Below are 26,482 nucleotides of genomic sequence, written 5' to 3' on the forward strand. Positions count from 1 at the left end.
TTCTGCAAGGCCAGAATAATTCTCCTGACAGGAGAAGCCACCCTGGACTGCTTTGCTAGGACTAGAAGTGGAGAAACCATACACTCAGGTGGAGTAACCAAAGATTGGGTGGTTGTTCTGATAGGTGAGAGATGAGATCTGGAATAGGATCCAGTGTCCAGGGAGGATACTTAAGATGAGACCTGAGGAAGGGAAACCACACCTGGTGAGGCCAGAAGGGAGAAATAAGTATCAAAGAATTCCTCAGTCTGAAGGCTTTCTGAAGTACTTTGGGGTTTAGAAGAAGGGGAGGGTAAGCATAGAATAGACCTGGGGGCCAATCATATACAACAGCATCTCTCAGGGACTGCCCTTCTGGGGAAATCAGGGCAATGTATCTGCTACATTTGTTGTTAAATGGGGAAGCAAACAGATTGCAGCAAGGTTGGCTCCAACAGGTAAAAATCTGAAAATGCCAATGACGGATTGAGGGACCACTCATGCAGGGGTCAGGATGGATCTGCTGAACTTGTCTGCCAAAATGTTGGACTCACAGGGTATGTGCATTGCAAGAAGAAAGTGACTGGTAGAGATTGCCCATTCCCACACTCTCATGGCCTCTATGCACAATGGGTAAGATCATGTTCCCTCTTGCTTGTTGATATACCAGACAAGCAACATGTTGTCTGTATGAATCACCATGTTCCCAGAGGAAGGAAATACTGAAAGGATTGCAGCGAATGGAGGACTGCCCTCACCTCCAGGACTTTTATGTGCAATTTGGTCCACATGCCTTGGACAGTCCTGCCCTGAAAATAACCACCCCACCCTAAAAGGGAAGCATCTGTGGTCACCGTGGCCATGGGCAGGGAAAGAAAAAACAGCCTGTTCCAAAGGAGATCCTCCAATTGAAGCTACCACTGTAGGTGCCATCTGTAAATGGGGGTCAACAGAATAGGCATAGACATTGGATGAGTTAGAAAAGACCACTGCACTACCAGCGCCCACTGAAGCACCCGCATGTGGTATCGCGCTAGAGGAACAAGGATAATAGCCGCTGACATTGACCCTAGTGCTCTCAGAATGAGGTGTGCCTGTGGTGAGAGAACCTCCAAGAGGACCCTGACTTGCTGCCTGATCAAGTCCACACTGTGGGGAGGCAATGCTTTAATCTCTGTCACTGTGTTGAGATGAGTCCCAGTGAACTCCAGGCTCTGCACCTGAGAAAGCTTTGACGGTAATCCCTAGCAAAGTGTAAGAGGTACTGAATGACCACAACCAAACAATGCCTCATGAGAGCTGTGAGGAGCCAATCATCCTGGCACAAAAAGACCTGAAAACCCTAAAGTCTCAGGTGAGTCACTACAACTGCCAAGCATTTGGTAAACACCCTGGGGGCTATGGTGATTCCAAATGGTAGACCTCTGAACTGAAAACGATTGGCTCCAATGTGGAGGTGCAGTTTGCTCCTTAAGCAATTGTCTATCTTGATATGATAGTAGGCATCCTGGAGGTCTATGCAGCACATCCACACATCCTTCTGCAGTAGCGGCAAGATGGACTGAACAGTGACCATCTGGAACTTTGACTTCTTGATAGACAAGTTCAGTTTACTGAGGTCCAAAATTGAATGTAGGTCCCATGTCTTTTTTTGGCACCAAAAAGAAGTGGAAATAAGTCCTGGATCCTCTTTGTCCTGTCGGGACCTCCTGGATGGTTCTTTCTTCTAGAAGCGCCATAACTTCTCATTGGGCCAGATCCATCTGACTGGATAGTGTGTCTTGGAGAAGCTTCTTGAGAATTGGGGGTGGTTGGGAAAAGGGAATGTAATGACCCCTATATATAATCTTGAGCACCCACTGATCATGTGTTATGGATGCCCAGGCATGTAGGTGCAACAAAAAACAATCCCTGACTGCCTCCAGGGCAGGGCAGCCAGGCAATGCCTCAGGGGCACTTAAAAGGCTTCTCTGAGAAAAGTTCTTGGAGCCCTGATTTTGAGGACCCCCTCTACCCATGACAGTGTCTATCATCGAATCCCCTGCCTCTGGAAAAATTATCTTCTGGAGCATCTTTGAAGGAACCCTGCAACATGCGGAACCATAGTCTCTTACTACCCCATTGGTTTTTGAAAAAGGACCTTTGGGGAGTAGAAGACTTGATCGCGAACACCGACAGAGTCTTGCCATCCTGCTCACTGTGAGTTAAAGTTTCTTTGACAGAAGGTCCAAACAGTGAGTAAAGGACACCATGAAGGGCTCAGCAAACCTGCATAGCCACATCTAGGCATGATGCCTGACGGCAATGCCTGCATTGGCCACTTGAGAGGTACCTTCCGCCACATTGGAAATTAACTTCATTGAGGAATTGGCAATAGAAGAAAGAGTGGTGAGCTTGGGAGACACCGTGAAGTCCTCTGCTGGCATCAGCTCTGAAAGAGACACAGTGAGCTCAGAAACCAGATCTCTTTGGCAGTGGGTTAAATGCGCCAAATAATTTAGGGCTCCAGCATAAACGTGCTTTCCATGTCTGTTGATTGCCTGAGATTCATGGTTTGGGGGGTGGATACTGGCACTCTTTTCCACCAGCTCCTTCTTTGTGGCTGCAGCAACTACGGTGGCATTGACTGGCATTCCCTTGCTCCAGTACATATAATCTGTGGGAGGGCTCAGAAACTTATCAACTTCTTGGGAACTGGTTCCACAGTATCAAATTTCTTCCATGTCCTGCGTGCGATGAGATCAATAAGTTCGTCTGCAGGGGGGGCCAAGGACATAGACAGACCTGTTCTAAATATCCTTAGGAGCACAGATTCCTCCAAGGATGGGGACTGGAGAGACAAACCGTCTTTCTGCTTCAACAGCTCCAGAATGTCCCGAAGGAGACATCATCTGCTGATCTGGTTGACGTGTCCCCTTCATCAAAATCCATGTCCTCCATGAGGGACTCCATAGGAGTGTCCAAGTGTCTCCTCTTGCACAGTCTCTTCAGAGCTGGCTCTTCGGTAAAGGGCTCAGGAGAGGACTCAGAAGAGAGGGGAACCCCTGGGGTTTTCAATGCCTAAAGGCTGTCACAGATGGGCTGACTCTGGACTGGGTGAATGGACTCAGGACACCTGCTATCAATAGGCTGAGAAGTTCTTGAGAGTGGGGAGGATGCTGCTTCAGACTTGGAGAAAGTCCAATCTACCACCAAAAAGTCCGACAGACTCAAGGAAGCCCTGTCCCCATTCCCTGTAGCTGAAATCACAAGGGCAGGGTAAGTGGAGCTCACCCTGGGCCTAGGCCTCTAGGACAGTACTGGCCCCAAGCTATCAAAGGTTGAAGCCCCCAAAGAAAGGGACTGATCTGAAAACTAGCAAAAATAAAAAGAGTGACAGCCAAAGCGATAACACAAAAAAAGTTAATAAATGATATTAAATTTTGTCTTATAAAAATCATAAAACTTCCTCAGATAACACTAAAAATTGAAACAGAGTTAAAATACCTAATAGAATCAAACAATTATCCAATCAACTGTTATTGAGTATAATAACGTGATAATAAAACCTGTCACTACAGGAAAAAATTTTCAGTCACAAAACCAATGACTCCACCCCCAAAAAGAAAAAAAAAATTCTTAAAAAGGTATTTTCTTATATAAATACCAAGCTATCAAATTAAAATAATATAGATTACAAAGAAAAAAAACCAAAAATAAACAACATAAAAAATACTGTTAATTTTATTATACAAAATCCCGACACAAAATAAGACCAGGGATTATCTCCATTCAGCTTTATGCTTTAAAAATGGCAATATAGTTGCCTGTTCATTTAAACCCGGCCAGATATATATATATATATATATATATATATATATATATATATATATACATTGTGAAAAATTTGCTTATACACTTCTCTAATTTCTAACATAATTGGGCCAGGGCCCCCTTCTAGGATCCTGTTGAAGTTTTTCTATAATAGTAAATTTAAAATAGTGGTCCGGGAATTCATTAATAGGCTTGAATAAGGCATTGAACATCCTACCCTTTCTAACATCATATAGATGCTCATAATTGTTTGATTCTATTAGTTATTTTAACTCTGAATTTTTCATGTTATCTGAATAAGTTTTACAATTTTTGTAAGACGAAAGTGCTTATCATTCATTAAAGTTTTTTCATGTTATCGCTTTGGTCATCACTCCTCTTGTTTTTATTAGTTTGTGGTATGTGCTTTACTGATCCAAAAACCCCAGACCAGAACCCCTCCCCAGGGACCAGGCGCCAACCTGTCAGAGCTGAGACCTGCTCTGGTCCAAAGCTACAGGGACCGAGCAAGTCAGGCACCCTGGGGGAACAAGGAAAACAGACATTCACTGATCCCCTGATGTCACCCTATGACAAACTGGAACCTGGGATTCTGAAACTACAGAAACTGGAAGAGGAGAGGTCAATTTTGAAGCCGAGGATCTCCCCAAGCCCAAGCTGGCTGGGAACGCCAAAAGGCCCATCTCTATCTGGGCCCTAAGCAAACTCCTCATCATCCTGTCCATGTCTGAGTGTAAGATGCTCTTAGAGGATCCAGAAGAGGCTGAAGAGTGAGTGAATTTTGAAGGGGAAGCCCGCAGGGATCCCACCACTCTGTGGTGTTGCCAATCCAAGGAAAGACTTTTGCATCTAGGATATGAAGCCTTCTGATTCCTAGGGGTCTAACTGGGAAGCTCAAAATAACTTGGTCCAGATCTGATGAACATGTCAGATCCAAGCCCTGAAGTACACCTTGCCTTGGATCCAAGGGACCTAACAGATAAGATAGATAGAGGTAAGATCTGAGGATCTTCAATCTGAGAAAATTTCCACACCGAAGGACAGATCCTGTGCTTTCAGATCCAAATCTGCCAAAGACTGCTTCTGATCCAAGAGACTGTGAGCCGAGAGTCTCGGCCATTTCTGAACAGCCAGAGAAGAAACCCCAGGGAGGTAGTGTTAGGTATGGCTGCTAGAAGAGGGAGAGCCCAAAACAAAGGGACCCCCCCCCCCGAGCCATGCCCTTGAGCAGAAGCTGATTTCAGTGATCTGTCAGCACTCAAGAATTGAATGCAGAGCTAATAATTCAGCCTCAAGGTGGTTGGATCCCAAACAATAAATACATATCTTGTGGGCATCATAATTAGGCATCTTCTGTCCACAAGAAGAACACCTCTTAAATCTGGTAGGCTTGTCTGATATGTCCTACCAGAAAGCACACAAACACATGCAATACAGACAACACAGATAAGAGGAAAAACTAAGTACCAAGCCCCTGAACTACCTACAAAGAGACAAAACCCTGTAGCCAGGCCAAACACACAGAACCAAACTGAAAATATCCCCAACAAAACCCCAACAAAACCTCACTAACTCCAACCAACTAACTAAACTAAGGGACAGGGGTACATAAAAAAGGTGTCAAGCACTGAAAGGGAAGGAAAGGCAAAGGAGAGAAAGACTAATGCTGAACAAGAGCTAAAAGAGGGAAGGGAGGAAGACAGAACAATAAACTATTACTTACTACCCAAAAATTAAAAAAAAAAAGATGACCTAACGCAAGAAAAAAAACCTTAATAAACTCTGCGAGCTAGGAATCACATCTGTAGCTAAACACTGCAGATGAGATCTAAGGGTTTGAAGGTAGAAAGGGATTATGGGAGTGGGAGGAGCTCGAGCCTTGAATCTGCTCTTTCAAGTTGTCGGATTGGATCTGAAATTGGATTCAAGACTCAGTTATGATGAATAATGAAATGGATAAAATCAGATCTTTAATCTATCGTATCAGGACTGATAGAGATTGCATAAATTAAAATGCTTTTCCCCAAAATTATACTGTGTGTGCAGTAAAGAAAATATGCAAGGCCAAACAGCAGTTTTCAAAACAATATGGCTTGCTTTGCAAGAACAGTTAAGTGATGACCTTTTATTAAAAAGATTTCTTGTAAATGTTCAGCTTAGATATTAATAACATATAGCTGTGGGCTCACGGTAAATGGCATTCTGTTATACAAAAAAGGAAGTTACATTGACATTTCAAACAAAAACTTTGAATTTTTTTGACTTTTTCATCTCAAGAATAACTTGGACTTTCCACATCAAAAATAATATTTGTCATTTGTCATAGGGGCATGTGTAACTGAGTATAATGGGTTTTCTGATTTGTTTACACAAATAGTGGAAACTAATTGGTCTATACTAAAAACCAACAAAGATGTTTATGAGGTGGTAGGCAATAGACCTCATTTCACTTACAAGACAGGAATTAATTTTAAAAGGTTGCTTGAGAAGGGTAATAATTTAGACAATATTAAAAAATCAACCAGTCCATGTGGTAGGTGTGGACAATGTTCACACATTTATAAAGAGGAATTTATAAAATTGAAAAATAGTTTAGGTAGTATAGTTAAATTTTGTAAGGGTAATTGTCATACTAAGATGCTGGTATATTTGGCTATTTGCACAAAGTGTTCATCTTTTTATGTAGGAAAAACTGAAAGGGCATTGAAAGACAGAATATATGAACACATATATGACATCAGAAATAGGAAAGAAACCAGTGCCCTTTATAAACATTCAGCTTTTTGTACTTCATTCAGTGGTTTCAAATTTGGGATTATTGACTTGGTTAAAAACAAGCCCAGAGGAGGTGATATGAGGAATATATTACTTAACAGGGAACTTAGATGGCAATTGAGGCTTAAGGCTAACATTTATCCAGGCCTGAATGAATACATTAGTATTAAAGCTATTTTAGCAGAGAGAGCAGGCAGTGTGATTTATTCATTTTTTTACATTGCTGTTGTCACAACAGTTTAGTGCAAACAGTGTTATATTAAATATTAAAGTTTATATTAAATATTAAAGTATCATATTTTCACATAATTATTTAAATTTTACTTCAAATTAATTATTTTTAAAGATTCTTGGTGGCTGTGTTGTTTGACATAATAACTTTTGAGCCAGAAACCATTTGTTGGTAGCGCTTTAAATTTTAATTATTAGATAATCAGGACAATTATGGCATTTTATATAAATTAAGAGTGGCACTAGTATTGTTTTATCTGAAGAAGTCTCACATTGTAGACGAAAGCGCTCATCTGTTGTTGGATTTATAATAAAGAACTGCAGATTCATCTCACTGGTGACCTGGAACCATTCTTTTGTTTTACATTTGTTGGTTTGGACTGATTTGTTTGGTTTAATATTTGTCATTTCAACAGAAACTGTCCAGGCTAGAAATAACCAATTGACTTTTTCATGCCACAAACAGAAACCAGAAGAACAAGTCACAAGGACATTAAAAATAACATTGTTTGACATTTAAAAGAGGATATAAACTGGACAGTATTTCACTCTTTAATGACATCTTTAAGTCTGACAGTATTAACTGTTTGGCAAGAATTTGTACTAACACAAATAAATATTAATGGATACAGCAATACAGTGTCTGTCTGGACACTGATAATATTTTACAAGGACAGTAGCCAATGATTGGGACACTTTGGGTTGGAAAGCCCATGTGCACACTATCCAAATCAACTGTCAGGTGGCCAAAAGGCACATGTTGCGTTTGCTGAGCTTGCATGTCAACAACCAAATGTGCTTATTTTGGATAGCCCATAAACCTTAACATTGAATCAATTGATGGATTAAGAGATGCTATGAATGAATACAGAGATGCTGTACTGATTGTGAGCCATGATGCCAGGCTGATCACAGACACAAACTGCCGGATTTGGATGGTAGAAGAACATACTGTCAATCAGACTAATGGGGACTTAGAAGATTATAAATGGGGAATCCTTGAGGCTTTAGGTGAGGGTGGTGAGCAAACAAAAGGATTGATATGCTCATAACTAAGAACCCATATTGAGTATAGCAGGCATGACATACAGGGCTGCTCACATTAATAATCATGATGTCAATGGTGCCTGGAACAAGAGATAAAGGGGAGACTGCAGTGGGACAAACCAAAATGTGAAAAATCATCTGTAAAATAAGCATTTAAAGATTTGCATTTAAGAAGATTGGGTGGCACTTATAATGACACATTTCATTTTGGACTGAATACATTTATTTCTTCAAGATTCTACAGGATAATGAACAGACTAGTCATTGCTGGATGGCAGTAATTTCTTCTTGCATTCTGTATTTTTATTTGGCTACTTGAATATTTGGCCAGAACTGCAACACACCAGAAAAGTATTTATGGTCCAGTTTATAAACTTTCTGAATCATGACAAAAATATTGTATTTTTTTGGCTTGACAAAAAAATGTACTACTGCATTGGCTTGTGGGACTTGACAACATGCCAGGGTACATCCATACCAATGCTCTCAATATTTTCTTTCTTTTTTAAGAAAACTTTTATTGATCATATTTACTATATATACAGTATATATATATATATATATATATATATATATATATATATATATATATATATATATATACACACACACACACACACACACACACACACACACACGAAGAAATTCAGCATCACATACTGTTGTACAATATTAGGAATACACTGAATCATCAAGGTAATCTTAAACAATTAATACATTAAGAGTCTTGGTATTTCAATGACAACATTTCAAAGCTATCTCAAGCACTAAAAGTCTTAGTATGACTTATAAATCTTAATCCAATCACTTTTTTTTTTCAGTTTTGCATAGTATTGTCGTTAAATGCAAAAATTCTTTGAATGCAGGAACTGAGTTTAATTTCCAATGTTTTGTAGTAACTTTTCTATCAACTGCCTAAAGACTCCAAAATATTTGTTGTTGTTTGGCTTTTACAGATACAGGAAGTGGGGCATTCTTTAGTATTATTGATCTAGTTAAAGAACAATTATCAGACCATAACCCCTAAAACCATATTTATATCTTCCCAATATATATATATATATATATATATATATATATATATTTAGATTTTCACCATCCATAACATGTGTATCCAATCAACTTTTACATCTTTACTACATCTCCAACAAACTGAAGAAGTCATTTTACTAAACTGAGAGATTTTTATACGGAGTAACAAACATTATATGTATACATTTCCACATAAAAACTTTCCAGTATGAACCTGAAGAAGTTTGATTAACTGCTTTAAGTAGCAAAGTTTTTATTCTCACCATCTATTGTCACTCAGTCTACTACTATGTAAAAATTTCCAGAATGTTGCATCAAAATTAATATTAATATTTATAAATAACTTATAAAACTTGAACAAGCTTCCTCTGTAGATCAATTTACCTTTACTGATAGGATTCATGCATTTAAATAATGGATGAATAGTGCTCTGTTCCTCACCACTCATATTATCTACAAATTCATTTAATTTTTTTACTGATGGATAATATTAACTGGTTAACAGATTCATCCAACTTCTATTCTTTCATTAAATATTCTGGCAACTTAGCTTTTCTTTTATCAAAGCAATCCGACCATAATACCAATCCATTCCTTTTTAATAAATTCATTTTAACATTGTTCTGAGTTTCCTTAAATCTATAGGTGTGTGCAATGGGAAAGCACAAACATTTCAATTTTGATATTCATGGACTTTTAAAAACATATTTCTTAACTGTTTTAAGAATTGATTTCATATATACAGAGTCTAAAGACTGAAATTAGTTTCTTTCTAAGGTAAATGTTATTAACCAGATGAAAGGACTGTTACATATTTCTAATTTATCATATTTGATAAACTTATAAGAATTTAGTATAATCTGCTCCTGAATGTTTTTTCCATTGACTAGTGTAAGATGAGTCCATCTAGAGTATAATAGAGTTAAAATTAGCAGGAAAAGAATATTATTCTACATCTGGGAAGCCAATAACTCCATACTCCCATAATATTATACGATTTCTATAAGCAATTCTCATTTTTTTAGGATACCATAAGAACAAAGTTAATATTTTTTCCATTTTCTTTAAAAGTTTTTTGCCAGGCTTGAATGCAATATACATATATAAAATCTTGGGTAATATAATCATTTGAATAGTAGTAACCTACCCTCAAATGTAAAAAAAATACTCATTCCATTTTTTAATAAAAAGTAACACCTCTTCAATTATTTTTCAAATTTATTATTAATAATCCTACTCACATCTTGATAGATTTTTATTCTTAAATATTTTAGTTCTTTTCCTTCCCAATTTATATTTGCCTTTAAGCTTATCATCTAGTAATTAATTTAACACTAAAGTTTCAGTTTTATTATTATTAAATTTCAGCAGGGATACTTCTTGAAACTTTTCAATTTCCTCATCTATTTCTTTGATTGAATAATTTAAATCTCCTGTAGTTAGTAAAATATCATCTGCAAAAAGCTGTATTTTAGATTGACAGTCCTTGTTAATTGAGAATCCATCGATTTTTAATTGCTTCTTATACTATTAGTTAAGGGTTTGATTACTAATGCAAATAGTAGAGGGGACAAGAGGTACCCTTGCTTTGTGGCTTTGTTTAAAGTGAATACTTGAAAAATATAAGATCCCAATTTTAACATATGCTTTGGAGTCTCTACACATATTTTTTTAATATTCCAATAAATTGTTCTAGAAATGCAAACAGTTTTAAAGTAGTTTCAATCTACAGAATCAAAAGCTCTCTCAATATCTAAGTTAATTAGGGTCAAATTCTTGTTCATTCTTTTTGCTAAATATAAGATACTACCCTTTTTATATTATCATATGCTAGTCTATTGACTATAAATCCTGCTTGATCTTAATTTATCAAATATGTCTCTTAGTTTTTAGTCTACATTTAATAAAGAAATAGGCTAATATGAGAAAACTAACTTACCATCCTTTTCTTAAGTATAGTTGAGATTACAGAAAATTTTTATGAGGGAGGAATTATTTTTTCACTCTGAATTAATCTGAAAATGCCTCTTAGTAATTCTAAAATATTTAATGGAAGCAGACTAAATAATTCCATACTTAAAACATCTAATTGAGCTTTACGATATTTCCTTTTTTGAACATAATCATGGATTTTATTCAGAAACCTCCTGAGTTGCTACAATGGTGCCCTTACATAAGATTGGTGCTTCTAAAGATCCCAGTAATTTTAAACCCAACAGGCTTAGCTCCCTTATAAGTAAATGGAACAAATTATATATGAATTCAAAAACTGGTAACATTTGGATTCATGAAGGATAGATCATGTATCCTAATCTTGGTAGGCTTCTACGAAGAGGGCACTGAAGCAGTAGACAATGGTCTTTTGGTACACACTTGTGATCTGGCCAAGGTTTGATACCATCACCCACATTGATATAATAGACAAATAAGTAAAGCTCGGAATAAACCCCCAAGCTGTCCATTGGACTGCAAATTAGCTGTCTGATAAAACCCAAGTAGCAAAAGTTGTAGGTACCTTCTCAGAATGTAAAAACTGAACCTAGAGTGTCTCACAGGGTTCTGTACTGACACTTCTCCTTTTGTCTTCTCTTTAGCTGACATCCAGCCCAATCTCCAGGAGTGTGACTATCCATGTTTATTGATGACTGTAAACTGGGCAGTCCTAGTCATCCCCTACTGATATCAAATTGCAGGGGCTATACTATGAAAATGCCTGGTGTTTGGAAAATGATCTCATACTAGCCAGTTCCATGGCAAAGTGGGATAAAGCCCTGACTACGTTACAGGTGTCTCAAGTTCAATTACTGGCACAGGTGCCTGTTTGAACCAGTCAAGGAAGATGAAAATGAGTGGCAACTGCCAGCTTACCCATCCTGGGGTAAGGGAGATGGCTCTGGCTCACCACATGAGTAACATCTAGAAGGAGCACTAGGTCTTATACCCAGTGGAATTAGACCCTACAGAGATCATGCTGTCAGACTGCATTTTCACTCATAAGCTGAGGAAAAGGCATACTTTCCCTCAGGAGGCAGAAATATCAGAGTTCAGATGGATTGCTGAGAGAGCATGCTTCCAGTGGTACAGGGTAGGCTGCCCAGCAGGACCAATAAGCAGACCCACTGTCTATCACTTGGCTCTCACCATGGAATGAATGGCCAGCTGGGATTATTGGGCAAGAACAAATGAACAGTAAAACTCTCACCTAGCCTCAAATGCCTGGCTCCCATTCCACAAGACAGAAAGGGCCAATTGTTTTCAGGCAGAGCAGTCATCAGGCAAGGTTCTACAAAGAGTAAAAATGTCCTCAAACTGAATGCCAAAGAGTACAATGAGGTAAACAAGAAATTTTCTCTTCATATCATATAAACAATAGTCTTGCACAGACTGATGTTGTTATAAGAGACCTTGACATCCATATATGGCTAAATCAAACATGTTACCATTATGTTCGATGTGGCCCAGTTGATATCCAGTAGAATTTCTTCCAGTTGCATTTATCCCTTATTAGAACTATTACGGAATATAATTCCCCCATCATCAAGCAAACAAGCCACATTACCCAGTTAGAAAGATCACATTACCCAATTTCTTAATTAAGAAAATGTGAGCCATAAACCCCTGAGCCAGACAGATTAGCTTGACTGTCCTTGTGTTCTGTGGGCTACTCACTTCTTCATAGTGTCCTACTTCTAACCTGCTATGCCATTAATGAATAAGCCCTGTCTAATCTCCTGTATCTTAGGAAGACCAGTAGCATTTCAAATACCTGTATGAAAAACCTCAATCTACATCGACAAATCAGCAAAATTCACTGTCAAGATAAATTCATAACCCAGCTCATTACCCACTTAAGAAATACATGTCTTCTACATACTAGGCACAGCAGTACTATGGTCACCGTCAAATCCAGCATAGATGAATGAATGGATGGATGGATGGATAGCCACAGGTTCAGCCCAGGATGATTAGTATGGTTCTCCATGATGCAGAAAAACATTGTTAGCATGTTTTCTTAAGGGTGCTTAAGGGTAAGGCATCTTATGGTGCAAGTAACTACTTAGTACTTGTCAAACTTTCTTTATTTCTATAAGTGGTCCTTAATATATTAAAAAAGGCTTGCATATCTCCACATATCAAAAGACAGGCTCCAAGCTAAGGAGTTTACTAACTGGAGATGGTTTTCTAATACATGCATATACATATTACAGTATTAGCTCAAACAGAATATGCGACTTTAACTATATTCTTCAAGTTTCAGTCATAAACCAGTCTACTTTTCATTCAAAATATACTCTCTTTATTATAGACTTTTAAAAACATAGAACTGGCTTTCTTTAAATATATTCATCACAGAAAACAAAACCTTCACCAATAATATAATTATAGCATAGTTAGTAACCTGAATCAAGATATTCTTAGTCCTGATAACTGTCCAGGAATTTCATCTTTTTTTCTAGTAGTAATATTTCCTTCCCCGTCCACATCTAAATCCAACCTGATTATTTTCCTGTGTAGACTCACACAGTGAATTCCTATTTGATTCTAGACCTCTTGCTTTTTGCAGTTAAGGCCTCTAATAAAACACAATGCATGCTGTCTCCAATGACCACTCAGTGATTACACCTCCTTGCTCATTACTTAGACTTGCAAACAGTGAATTACCCTTCCTGTCTAGGCCTCATGCCTTGTGCATATCACATGCCTCTGTTAAACCACACTGCAGGTCAGGCTGCTCTGGTGGCATATGGGGCTAAAGCCCTGGCTACAGATTAGGTAACCTGTGTTTTATTAAAATATAAGGTGCCTGATGGGGCTGACTGGGGAGGATGGGAGTGAAAAGCCACTGCCAGCTTGCCCATCTTGCGGTGAAGGAGGCAGCACTGACTTGCATCTGAGTGATACCTAGAAGGAGTGCTAGGTATTGTTATCGTGGATCATGAGCATAGGAACACATGCTGCCACTACACATACACATATACATATAGCCAATTGCACTTATGGAGGAATGCTCCCTCAGCAAGTGACATACAGTGGAGTTCAGACGGCTGCCATGAGGAAGGGCGATGCTCCATTAAGCAATGGGTAAGCCACTCTGCAGGACTAGCAAAACGGCCCACTCTTTACTACAAAGTCTCACTGTTAGGGAATACATGGTCAAACTGGGCTACACAAGCAGGAACTTATGGTGCATAGGGCTCATGCACAGCCCAGGATTGCCTTGCTCTTGCCCCAGCAGAATCAAGGAGTCAGCTGGGTGCAAGTAGGGCTGGCACAGTGACACAATGGGTAGCATACCTCAAAGCAAGACACTCTCTGATTTGGTCCTTGTCTGGGTTACCTTCTATGTAGAGCCTATATGCCCTCCTTGCATTCATGAGGGTTTTCTCCGGGTACTCAAGTTTCCTCCCACATTCTATGGACATGCTGAAAGGTGGAACGGGACTCTAAATTGCCTGTATGTGTAGATGCATGTGTGAGTGGTACAGAAAAAGACCTGGGAATCTACTTCCATTTCTCACTTTGCCTTGAAAACTCTGCAGGTAGTGATGGCTGTCCACAGGGCACCCTCACAGATGGATTCAACTTGTAAGACAGCAAGTAAGAACAGCCATTGGAGTGGTCCTACTGAGGGAAAAAATAATGCAAAGTGTTTCCAACAGCTACCCAATGAACAACTACAAACACTAAAAAAATTCCTCAGTCCTGCCTCTGAGGAATTTTCAATCCAGGGTTATCTGCAAGTTCTGTCTGACCCAGTCTAACTCTAATAGCTCAGGACTTTTCACCAGCTATTGTAGCCCTTTCATTTACACAATGTCACATGGCCTCCCCAAAATTAGAGGTTGCAGGCTGACTGACCACATCAGGTGAGACCTTTCCAAAGTCAGCTGATCCACCATGATGGACAATCTGACCAGGCACCTCACTCCTGTCCTAGACCCAATTCCTTGTCCACAAGTCTCCATTATTGCTAGGACAACTTTGGCTTCAACTGACTGGGTTTTTCAGTCTTCCAGCCACTATTACTTTTTGGTGTTCTGTGCAGCTCACTTCTGGACCATTCCAGACTCATCATATTCCTGATTGCCGGTTTCCAAACCTTAACCTGAAAGGATGTAGCCCTATGGGGACTGACAATGTTTAGTTACTCTTTAAGGCAGTACATTGTTTTGTTTTTCCCTGTTCACCATTTGTCTAAAATGCACACCACTATTATGAATAGCATTAACATTATTTTGTGTTGCACAGTACTTACATCATGCATTGATTGAATTGTAACATTTACAGTGTTATGTGCACAACTGAAACAGTTTTTTTTCTTAAGTGCCTGCACAGAATCTGACAATCTGTTGAAATCCCTGGCAGGTGTCCAAATTTACTGCATGTATAGCATTTAGATCTATACAGTTAATGAGCAGTTACATTTAGTTCAGCTTCTTTATGTTTCACCACTTTGGTCAATTCTTTCTTCTGTTTAGTGAGTGTATAAATTCTCTTTATAATTCTTGATCATCTGTTGTATTTCCTGCAGGTGTATTCTTTGTTCTTCTATAACCTTCTGATGTTTAGTAAACGCTCCCAAACAACATAATACTAGCTTTCTGTAAAATTAGGGTTTGACCTTCACTGACTGGGCCTCCCTCTGGCAGCAATGGCCTTTCTACCTACTTAACTTTTGAATGACACTGGATGCTATCTTTATAATATGGCCACCAGCAGACACCCTTTGTAAACTGCCATCAGTATTACCTTTCACTGTCTGACATTTCTCTATCTTTTGAGTAGAAATTATAAACTCACACTTAACTTCCTTGTTATTTTGTTCTGCATTCTCCACCTTAAAATTAATTTCTGGATCTTCACTTCCCAGCTCAGAATTTGGTATAGCATTTTTTTCACTGGTGTGTTATGTCTCCACAGTGGCTGTACACTTGCAACATTTTCCATTTCATGACCTGGAAACATATGTCCTATAGTGTCATCAGTCTGTTCTGCATTACTGCTATTTCTTTCCCCTTTGTGAGGTAAGTACTTGAAAATCTTACTTACTTTCTTACTTCATGTATTTATTTATTTTACCAGGATAGTTCAATGAAATTACAAATGCACATAGGAATGTTCCAATACATAGAAATCTAAGGAAAACTCTACACTAAACTAGAGACAGCATACAAAAATGGTCTAATACTTAGACCTCTAATGAAGTACTACATTAAGTGTAGAATCAGCACAGAGTAATGGTCCAAAGCATATAATTCTAAGGAAACATGATAATAAAGACCATTGACAACATTAAAATAGTGTAACTTGATTTTACAGTTACTGGATAATGAGAAAGAGTATTGGGAATAGGAGGAACTAGTGTGAAGTGGCAAAAGGTAGGTGGGGAGACAAAAAGATAAAAATGGGAATTTAGAGAACTTGGAGTAAAAAGGAAAACATCTGTAGAGAAACTTTAGCTGTGATAGTATAACTGAGAAAGTGGTTTGTTGTTTGTGCGTAATGCCTACCTAGACCTCGCAAAGGCCTTTGACACCATTCCCCATTCTGGTATTGCAAACAAGCTCACCAGCCTGAACATAAACCACTGTGTTACAAGATGGGTTGCCAACTAGCTCACGAACAGAACCCACATGGTGAGAGTTGTGGGAGCTAGGTCCGACTCTAAACCAGTTACAATCGGCGTTCCCCAGGGCTCAGTCCTAGGACCCCTCCTGTTTGCCATATATTTCTCAGAGGTACAGGCAAGCACAGGAGTACTATGGCTGACCAAGTTTACAGACGACTCAAACTAGGGGCTGTAATTGACTCTCAGGCTGACAGAGACATCCCCCAAAAGGGTATCACTGAGACGGATACCTGATGTCAAAATCATGGCCTCAAGCTAAATGCCAAAAAGTGCATAGTCATCCCCTTTGGAAAAAACAAAGTACCCACAAACTATTACATAGGTGGTAGTCCCCTAGCTACAGAAGATGTAATAAGGGATCTGGGGACATAATAGACCCAAGTAGATAGTAATCTCTCCTTTGATAATCACATTGACAAAGTGGTTAGAAAATCCTTCAATGTGGCCCACCTAATCACAAAAAGGTTTGCATCCAGATCAAAAGAGGTCATTGTGCCCCTCTACTCATCACTCATCAGACCCGTCATAGAGTACAATGCCCCATTTGTGATGTACCTTACAAGACACCTGCAACAGCTGGAAAGACCACAGAAGTACCTCACCAAGAGGATCACTGGCCTCAAACAGATGCCCTATGCAGCTCGACTGAAGAAACTTCAGCTGTAGTTGGTTGCATGCTGCCTACTCAGAGGTGATCTCTTCCTGACATACAAGGCCATGTCCAGCCTAGAATTGATGGACATGCTCCATCTAAAGAAAAACATATCCCCTCAAGCAACACGTTCTAGGGATCTAAACCTCACCACTACAATAAATAGGACGTGCTGGAGGGATAGATTCCTGTCCCAGAGACTTTCCATGCTTTGGAACAAGATTCCAATCTACATTAGGCAGAGCTGCTCTCTAACACTCTTCAAGAAAAACCTTAACGAGTGGATGGGAAACAGAAAGTTTACCCCGGGGATCACTTCAGTGGCTCTGCTGGACAGAGGCACAGGGAACTAATCTAAGGGGGCGGCAAAAGCCAACACATTCTGGCTAGGCTTATAAATGCCTTCGGGCAGATAGCCTAGTACCTACCTATGAACCTATGTGTCTATAAACCGGGTGTATTGCAGACATGGTAGTGGCTTGAATTTGCCACATTACCCTGGCAAGGTTGATGAGAAGAGCCAGGATTCATTCAAGTGTTGTTTTAATTTGGGTTTGAAGCCATTTAATTTGCCTATTTGTTTTAGTGGAAGTGGTAACGTGTTTCAAAGTCTAGTGATATAAATGGAACAGAGCATCTCCTATAGCATTGTTTGACTTTGTGGTGGCCAGAAGAAGCATTGTTCACTGGAGTGCAACTCTCAGCATGGTGAATACTTTCAGAGGGTTGCTTTTTATGGAGGGGCATTTATCTGGATTGCAAATAAAGTGATGGACTGTGACTAGCTAGGTGCAGATTATGAGCTGTGGTAACTCTAAGCATTATAGTTGTTTTAAGGTAAAACAGAGAGCTTTGTAGCAAATTTTGCTACTTTGTTATAACATGTCTCTAACCTTGTTTGTTGTGTGGTTTGTACATTTGTAAATATGGCTGATACGTATATGAATGCGGGAAGTGGATAGGAGTGACCAATAGCTATCTTTGTTGCAATAATTAGATATGGGTTTAACTGGTACAGAAGTCCCACATTTAGGTGTTTTTATTCCTTTTGATAACTTGCTGTATGTCCTGATTAAATTTCAGATTTTCATCTTCAGTTATGCCTAGTAATTTTGTGTGGGTTACATTTTTTTTTTTTGCTGAATTTCATCTTTCTTTACATTCCCTTTTATCAATACCAAAACTTTCTGACATAGATTGAACTTGTTTATTGCATTTCTTTCTTCATGCTTCTTGTTTTGGTTAAGCTGAACCAATACATTGTGCTTTTGTTTTAAGGTAGTGATCTCTTCTTAGCTTTAGTCTCAGTATCTTGCAGTTGTGCCTTTCGCAACTCATTTTCAGTTTGCAGACTCTTGTGCTTTGTTTTTCAAACAAGAACCACATCAGTCACAGTCTGCAAGCTTGTAATATTTAATAAAAAACCCATGACTGGGTATGGGTAGTGCTTGATTTACCCATGGGTGGTGTGATCAAACAAAGACAACCATGGGTAAACCCAGCATTACCCACACCCAGGAGTGGGTTATTGCTATTATACAAAGAAAAAACGAAATTGCTTACCTTTATAAAGCATGACTTTGTATAATGGCACTGTAGTGCTCCTCCACATTGTTCCCTGTTCCATGTTTTCTGATGTAATATGTATGCGTATGCTTGCACAGGACATTAGTGCTCTTCAACAGAAGCAACGGAGAAAAAAAAATTTCTGTTGCTTTTTTTTTTTTTTTTTTGTATGAGGCAAAAATTTGGACATTCTCTGAAAATCTGGATGGTTCAGAGGTATGACAGTCTGCTGAGACAGTGCATAAATACAAGGAAAATAAGGTACATTTCTGTTTGCAGAATGTACCTGATTTTTCCGGTGTTTGTCTGCCCTCTGTAGCATATATCAATAGAAATGTCTGGCTGCTGAATGGTACTTTAGAGGACAAACTTTTTTCTATCAGTATATGCTCGATTTACAATGGGCACACTGGTTGAGCTGACCAATCAGCGTGCACATTTTTTATTACTAATAAGAAGTCATTGTATAATTTTCTTGGCGACCCCTAACCGGGAAAAGCCGAAAGACACAACAGCTCTGAAAACAGGCAACTTCCGCTTGACTCTACATTTGATGTCTTCTTTGTCTTTCAGTTTCAATCAAAAGTTCACTTTGTTCTTTTCTCATCTTATGCAGCCTACTAAGACAGGGCTCTTTTTCCTTTTGACTTGTCTTAATTTGATTTTTCTGTAGCTCCTGAATCTGTTTCTGTAACCCTTTCATCCTTTCCATATCTTTCTTCAAGGTTTGATTCTCTGGCTTCAGATTATGCAGATTTTTGTTGACACTCAGAAGCACTTGCATTACTTTTTGTTTTGTTTTAACCCAATAACTTGTTTGAATATACGTTTCATCAGTTTTCTTGTAACTTTGAAACTTACTGATTGCCTCACTGCTCCAACTTGGATGGAAAGTTCAGAGACTTTTGAACAAAACAGCATTTTCTTGGTCTGTTCTGACACCATCTGAATTGTTAAAAGTCAGTCACTAATGTTTGGTGACTCTCTTGAAAACCATATAGAACACTTCCCACTTCTTCCAGCTCATCATTATGACAGTCTATTTCATTTCTGTGCTCAGAAATAATTTCCTTTGGTTTTATTAACTATTCTATATATCAAACAATAATGACATATGGGTGTGTCTTTTGCAATCTCAAGTTTAGCTACAACTTCTGCAACTTTGTGCATTTTCTTGGCAATCTCCTTTAAAGTGGTCAGATTCTTTTGAAATGCGGAATGTTCCAAAATCATAGCTTTAAGATTAGGTTCTTAATGAAACCAGCATTGTTTACTTCAGTCCCCTTAGCATGTTCAGATGTGGAATTACACAAGTCAGACCAAACCATGACCTTTTCTTGCAGTGCCTTATTTACCACTTATTGTTGTTGGTTAGCTACTCCCTATGCAGCCACATTCTCCAAAAAGGCTTATTTTACCTTTTCTACAATCTCTTGTAGTTTGATATCATTCTATAGTTTGAGAAAACACATTCTGCTCTTCATCATCAAGATTTATTCCATCTATCTTGGAATCGTCAGAGCTAGAATTATTACCTGCAAACAAAGTTTTAACTTCACTTTGCATAATTTCAACAAGCCTACTTCTGCACTCAAGGACACTTTGACGCAAAGCACTCTCATTTTGTTGCACTATAGAACTGTTTGCAACACATATCACTGTCAGTAACCAGACTTTCTTTTGGGACCCCATGTTGCTGTATCTCAGCACAACCTAAAATCTTTTTGTCTTCCATGATATCAGCCAACTGTATTTTGATCACAGACACTGTCTTGCTTATTCTTGTTTGCAGTACACAGTCTATTCACAGCAGTGGAGTTCTTTCTACTGCCACAGAGTTTATCTTTTATTATACCATGACCCCCCCAAAACGTGCACGCTGACTGGCCAGCGTGCACATTGTAAATCGAGTTATACTAATGGAAAAAGGTCCGGTCGCCCGGACTTTTTCCATTAGTATAACTCTACTGTCTCGCTATGTTAAATGGGTTTAACATAGTGAGACAGCTTTAAAATAAGCAATGGAGATCTCCGTTGCTTATTTTAAACCTGTCTCGCTATGCTAAACCCATTTAACATAGCGAGACCTGTTTTAAAAAAAAGCAACGGAGAAAGCAAGATCTCCGTTGCTTTTTATTAAAGCTATGTTAAATGGGTTTAACATAGCGAGACAGTTTTAAAATAAGCAATGGACGTCTCCGTTGCTTATTTTAAACTGTCTCGCTATGTTAAACCCATTTAACATAGCGAAAATAAAAAAGCAACGGAGATCTTGCTTTCTCCGTTGCTTTTGCTCAACTCTGATGTACCGCGCAGGTGCACAGTACATCAGAAATGCCGCGGATGCCAGACATCTGCGGAAGGGCAGTAAACAGGCATTATACTATGCCATTATTTAAGAAAAGTAATAGTTTCTTTTCTTAAATAATGTCATGGTATAATAGCAATAACCCTGTTCTGGGTGTGGGTAATTCTGTATTTACCCACGGTTGGCTTTGTTTGGTCCCTCAGGCTTCACCCTCGGGACCAAACCACGCCAACCGTGGGTAAATCCAGCATTACCCACACCCAGGCGTGGGTTATTGCTATAGAAACACCTCCAGCTGATTGGTCAGCTGAAGCAGTATTCCCATTGTAAATCGAGCATATACCAATACAAAAAAGTCCGGTTGCCCAGACTTTCTTCTATTAATATATGCCAAGGCTTTGCAGTTTTCTTGAGCTAAGAGGTCAAAAGGTGGGTACAGAGGGCAGAGAAAATACAAGCAAAATTAGGTATGTTATACAAAACTAAAGAAACATGCCTGATTTTCCTTGTATTTTCACCCTCTCTCATACTTCTAAACTGCCTGAATTTCACAATTTCTTAAAAAAAAAAAAAAAAAGGCAAAGGAAATTTTCCCATCTCCATTGCTTGCTTTCCAAAGCACTGATGTACAGTGTAAGCATGGGAACGTAAGTTCCATATGCATGCACAGTACATCAGCAAAGCCACAGGATACAGAAACAACATAGAAGAACACCACAATGCCATTATACAAATGCATTATTTAAGAAAAGTAATTTTTTTTTTCTTAAATAATGTCATTGCATAATAGGAATAACCAACTCTTGGGTGTGATATACTGAAGATATTGTTGTCAATGGTTATAGTATTAGTTTAAAGGGACATTATAACTGCTATACATCTAACGTTGTATACCTGGCTTTGTGCCAGGATTGTGACTCATTTTACGTTGGTAAGACTTCCCGACATTTTAGGGATAGAGTAAGAGAGCATTTATTAGATATTCGAAATCTTAAAACAACTAATGCACTTGCTAGGCATATAATGGGCAACACCGGACACATATTCAAGTTCTGTATTATACATAATGTTAGTTTTGATGTACAAGGTAGGGTTATTCCTTTAGATTTGGACATATGTGAATTAAAATGGCAGTTAGCTTTGGATGCATGTAACATTCCAGGGCTAAATGAGTGTTGTACCATAAAACCCATTTTGAAAAGCATCATGGTCAAAGGCAGGTAAATTGTGACCACATTATGAGTTAACTATGCACAACGTAGATTATGGTTATGGAAATATTATTTTTGCTACATTATTGTGCATTTATATAGATAATATACACTTATAATTTCAATTTATACACATACATTACATAATTATGTTTCCATCTTTTATGTAGAATTTTACTATATAAATTTTCGTGTTTATATACATATACATATATATAAGGTTTGTTTTACATACATTTTATATTTTTATATATATATTTCATGCATTTTACACAGCAGCACATATACACATATTCATGATTTAACTTATGCTCATGTTAATATTATTACGTGTGTTCATTAACAACTTTACATGGTTATATTTTATGTAATACCATGCAATTTCAATATACGTTAGATATAAAATATATATACATATAAATTTATCTATGGAAATATGAAGTGTGATTTTATTATTCCTTGTCAGACTGTACAGTTCATATTATGTTAAATATATTATATTACATATATTTATAAGGTATAGGATGTGTTTGTAGTATTTTGTATTCAAGTTATTTATTTTATATGCATATAATGGTATACTGTGTTTTTAAATGGAATAATTATTTTATTGAGTAATTTTAGTTAATTGATGTAATTAGTGGGTGGGATAACTGTATTTAAGGAATGAGATGTTGGATGTTGGTTATCTGATGAAGTTCGTCATAGAACGAAACCTGGGTCATCTGTTATCTGTTGTTTTCCAATAAAGTGGTTTGGATTATCGCCTTATCGTTTTTTTGCCAGTGTGGTGGAGCAAGTAATTGTGGCTGAAGACTGTTGGTTACTCGTGGTTTACTTGGACCTCCTTGTTACGGTATATACTGAAGATATGCAGACGGTTGTTTTTATTTAATCACTCTGGTTTTGTCCTTGTGATTAAACCACACCAAGCATGGGTAAATCTTCAATATACCATACCCATTGGTTATTGCAATTATAACTGATACACAGATAATCAGTTTCCACCAAAATGCCCTATTAAATTCTAGTAGCACCATTCTGTGCTTGGTTTGTAAGATAAGATCCAATTTCTAAATGTTCATTTTTCTATACAATTATTTCAGTTCCTTTGAGTTCAAACTTTGCTGCAGTTTTGTCAGCATTCCTTATATCATAAAATTCTGAAATGCTTGCCTTACAGTTATCGCAGAGGATAAAGTCAATGAACTGCTTCCTATAGTCCAAGATTTCAGTTCCTCAGCATCTGTTCTGCCTACTCTCTGACCAACAGCAAGTTGCTTAACCAAGATGATGCTCTGGGGTAATTGGGAAACTGCGCAAAGCTCCTCAATGGTCTCCTGGGTCAAGTCCCTAGTAACTACCTATGAAATACCACCTCATTCAAAATTTATTATGGGAAAGCATCTTTACAAAATACCTTTTGAACTTCTCAAAGAGAAAAGCACTGTTTCATTTGCTAGTCTTTCCACAGAACTCTCCAACGTTGGTAAAGGCATAAATATTATACCTTAACAACTTCTTTCAAACAAATCTTTTTTTCTTTTCTTTTTCATAAACACTAAATAGACACTCAACATAGTTTATCAGCCCTTGAATTATACCATTTCTCTTAAATGTTACAGAAATTCTAGTCATGTATCTGACACACCACAAGATTTGTTGGGTTTTAGCAGAGGATAAATTCTCAAATGCAAAAATAATTCATTGTTCACTTCTGTAAAGCAGTATCTTTCACTGTTTCAGCATGTAGTAATTAATATTTTCAGGAGTTTGGTAAGGTTCAGCTCTGAGCATACTGTCCATCAGCTTTGAATTCACTTTTATATGCTTTGTTGTACTCCTAACCTTTCGTTTATTAACAAACTCACAAACTAGGTTATTTCACTTACAACACAGTTCATAAAATTTGAATTCTAATAGGTTTAAAGGGGTGCTTATTATTTCATCAAAAGATTACAGCATCAAACAGCATTTTATCGAACATGCCATTCATAAAACCATTCTGACTGAGATCTCAATATGGTAGGGATCAGAAAATTTGTCCTTTCCCCACTGTAGTGCGATTTCGGAGCTGGTATATTTAATTAGAGGGTGTGTGGGGGGGTTAATGCATTACCACTGCAATTGTTCTTTAGGTGCACCTTTTGAAAATTTAATTTCCTTACACTAAGTTTGTCATGCATCCATAGTTTCATTAGATTTTTCCCCCACAAGGTACATAACTCAAACACTGTTTATTTTAAATCCACCAACACAGCATTCAAACAGCACAATTGTTTATAAGTACTTCATGTAGCACAAGCTTTCCAAATCTTCACTCTCTCTCTCTCCCCTCCACTGTTTCTGAAGGTAGTATGGTCTCAGCCCTTCTCCAAAGTCAATGCATTCAATAACTTTGAAGTACTTGTGGTTATCTGTAGTGGAAACACTTTGCTAAAATTCTCCACCAGATGTGATACATTGGAGTCATTAGCTCAAACAGAATATGCAACTTTAAATTTTTTGTCATAATTCTCCATGCTTCAGTCATAAACCAGTAAGCTTCTCATTCAAACCAGTCTCCTTTTATTATAGACTTTTAAACATACATGACTTCAAACTTAAACAACAAAAAATATAAAACATTCACCAAAAATACAATTTTGGGATGTGCAATACTTGGAATACAGGTAAGTTTGGTCCTGATAATTCTGCCCAGAGATATTCATTAGGTGTCTTTTAGTCGCCTTTCCATTCATGTCTAAACGTATTCAAGTTCTGTTATTGTATGGACTCACACAGAGTGGCTGTCCGTCAACTCTAGGCCACTGGTCTACTGCACTTCATGCCTTTGTTAGAAAACACAATGCAGTCTGGCCACCACATGAGGATTCCTCTTTATGTGCTACTTAAAAAATATCTATGGTATCTGTGTACTGCAGGGCAGTAACAAACTGTCTCAACTGTGTCTATAAGGGCTTTTCAGTGTAGGGTTAGTTGCATGCTCCACTCTGATTCCACCAGACTCTGGCGACTCCAAATGTCAGTGTTACTAACATCAACACAAAAATTAAAAAAAAAAAAAGTTGACATTGAACTGCTCATGCTGAAGATATGACTTCAGAGCAAACAACTAAAAATTATGTTTTTGCAGGTGGAGACAAGTCCCCTGAACCCCACATCCCCTGTTAATTATATATCCCAACTCTAAGATCAAACAATATTGGGAAAAAGTGCATATTCCCCAACTTCCCATATACAAATATATATATATATATATATATATATATATATATATATATATATATATATATATATATAGGCCCACTTCTGAATCGGGAAATACTGAAATTTTGAATTTCAATATCTCGAGACCAGAATTCCAAAAGTGCAGTTATTCAAAACTGCATTTTGACAACTCAAAGTTTATTGAACCCACAGTAGTTCTGGTGAGGTGTGGGGTTTTTTTTTTGGTTTGCTGTCTCTTTAAGGTGCAGTGTGGTCTGGGATTTAGACATGGCGGTTGATGTGTGGTTATGTGCGGAGAGTCAGGTAGATTGTTACTGTTTAAGGGTTTTGGGTAGAAATTTGTTATTTTGTAATTTGTAAAAAAACAGAATACAAGTAAACATCCAACCGTGTAAGAATTCAATTAAATTTACTAAACATCCTGAATAATTTTGCTCTACCTAGAATCAAAAGAGTAAAATTAAACCCTGCCCTCAGCTATCTAATAGTACAAAGCAACTTATGAAACAGAAAGAGACAAAGCATGGGAAATAAGGACCTAAAATAAAACTCAGTCTAACCTCCAGTCTTATAGATACCTCAGTAACTATTCCAAATATAATATTATATCTGACAAAGAAACTTTATGTGCAAATCTACAAAACAAAAATCATTATAATCCCACACCCTTGGTCCTCCATAAATCAGTTACTCAACCCTGGCCAAACTATTCAACCTACTCCATCGCTAGCCATTCACAGTTATAGGGGACGATATTGTAAGACTTACTAATGCTTCTCTAACCAGGGTGAACAAGGCAAAGATAACTGTTAGTTGCTTGTCTGGAGCAAAGATCCACCAAATCATGCATGTACTCAAGTAATTACAACACAGGTACCAGAATCATGCATGTACTCAAGTAATTACACCACAGGTACTAGTATGATTCCATCATAGTCCATTTAGGTGTAAATAGCCTGAGATGCAACTTCCTGGACTATATGAAAAGAGACATTATAGAGCTCTCA

The 26,482-nt window shown here is 37.9% G+C and overlaps 1 pseudogene; it reads left to right on the top strand.

Annotated features, from left to right (window-relative positions):
• Positions 1–26,482, top strand: part of LOC122794862 — a 146,592-nt pseudogene that overhangs the window by 6,103 nt on the left and 114,007 nt on the right.

Source organism: Protopterus annectens, chromosome 2.part1 (assembly GCF_019279795.1).
Source record: "Protopterus annectens isolate FY-2018-M chromosome 2.part1, PAN1.0, whole genome shotgun sequence".
Taxonomy (NCBI): domain Eukaryota; kingdom Metazoa; phylum Chordata; order Ceratodontiformes; family Protopteridae; genus Protopterus; species Protopterus annectens.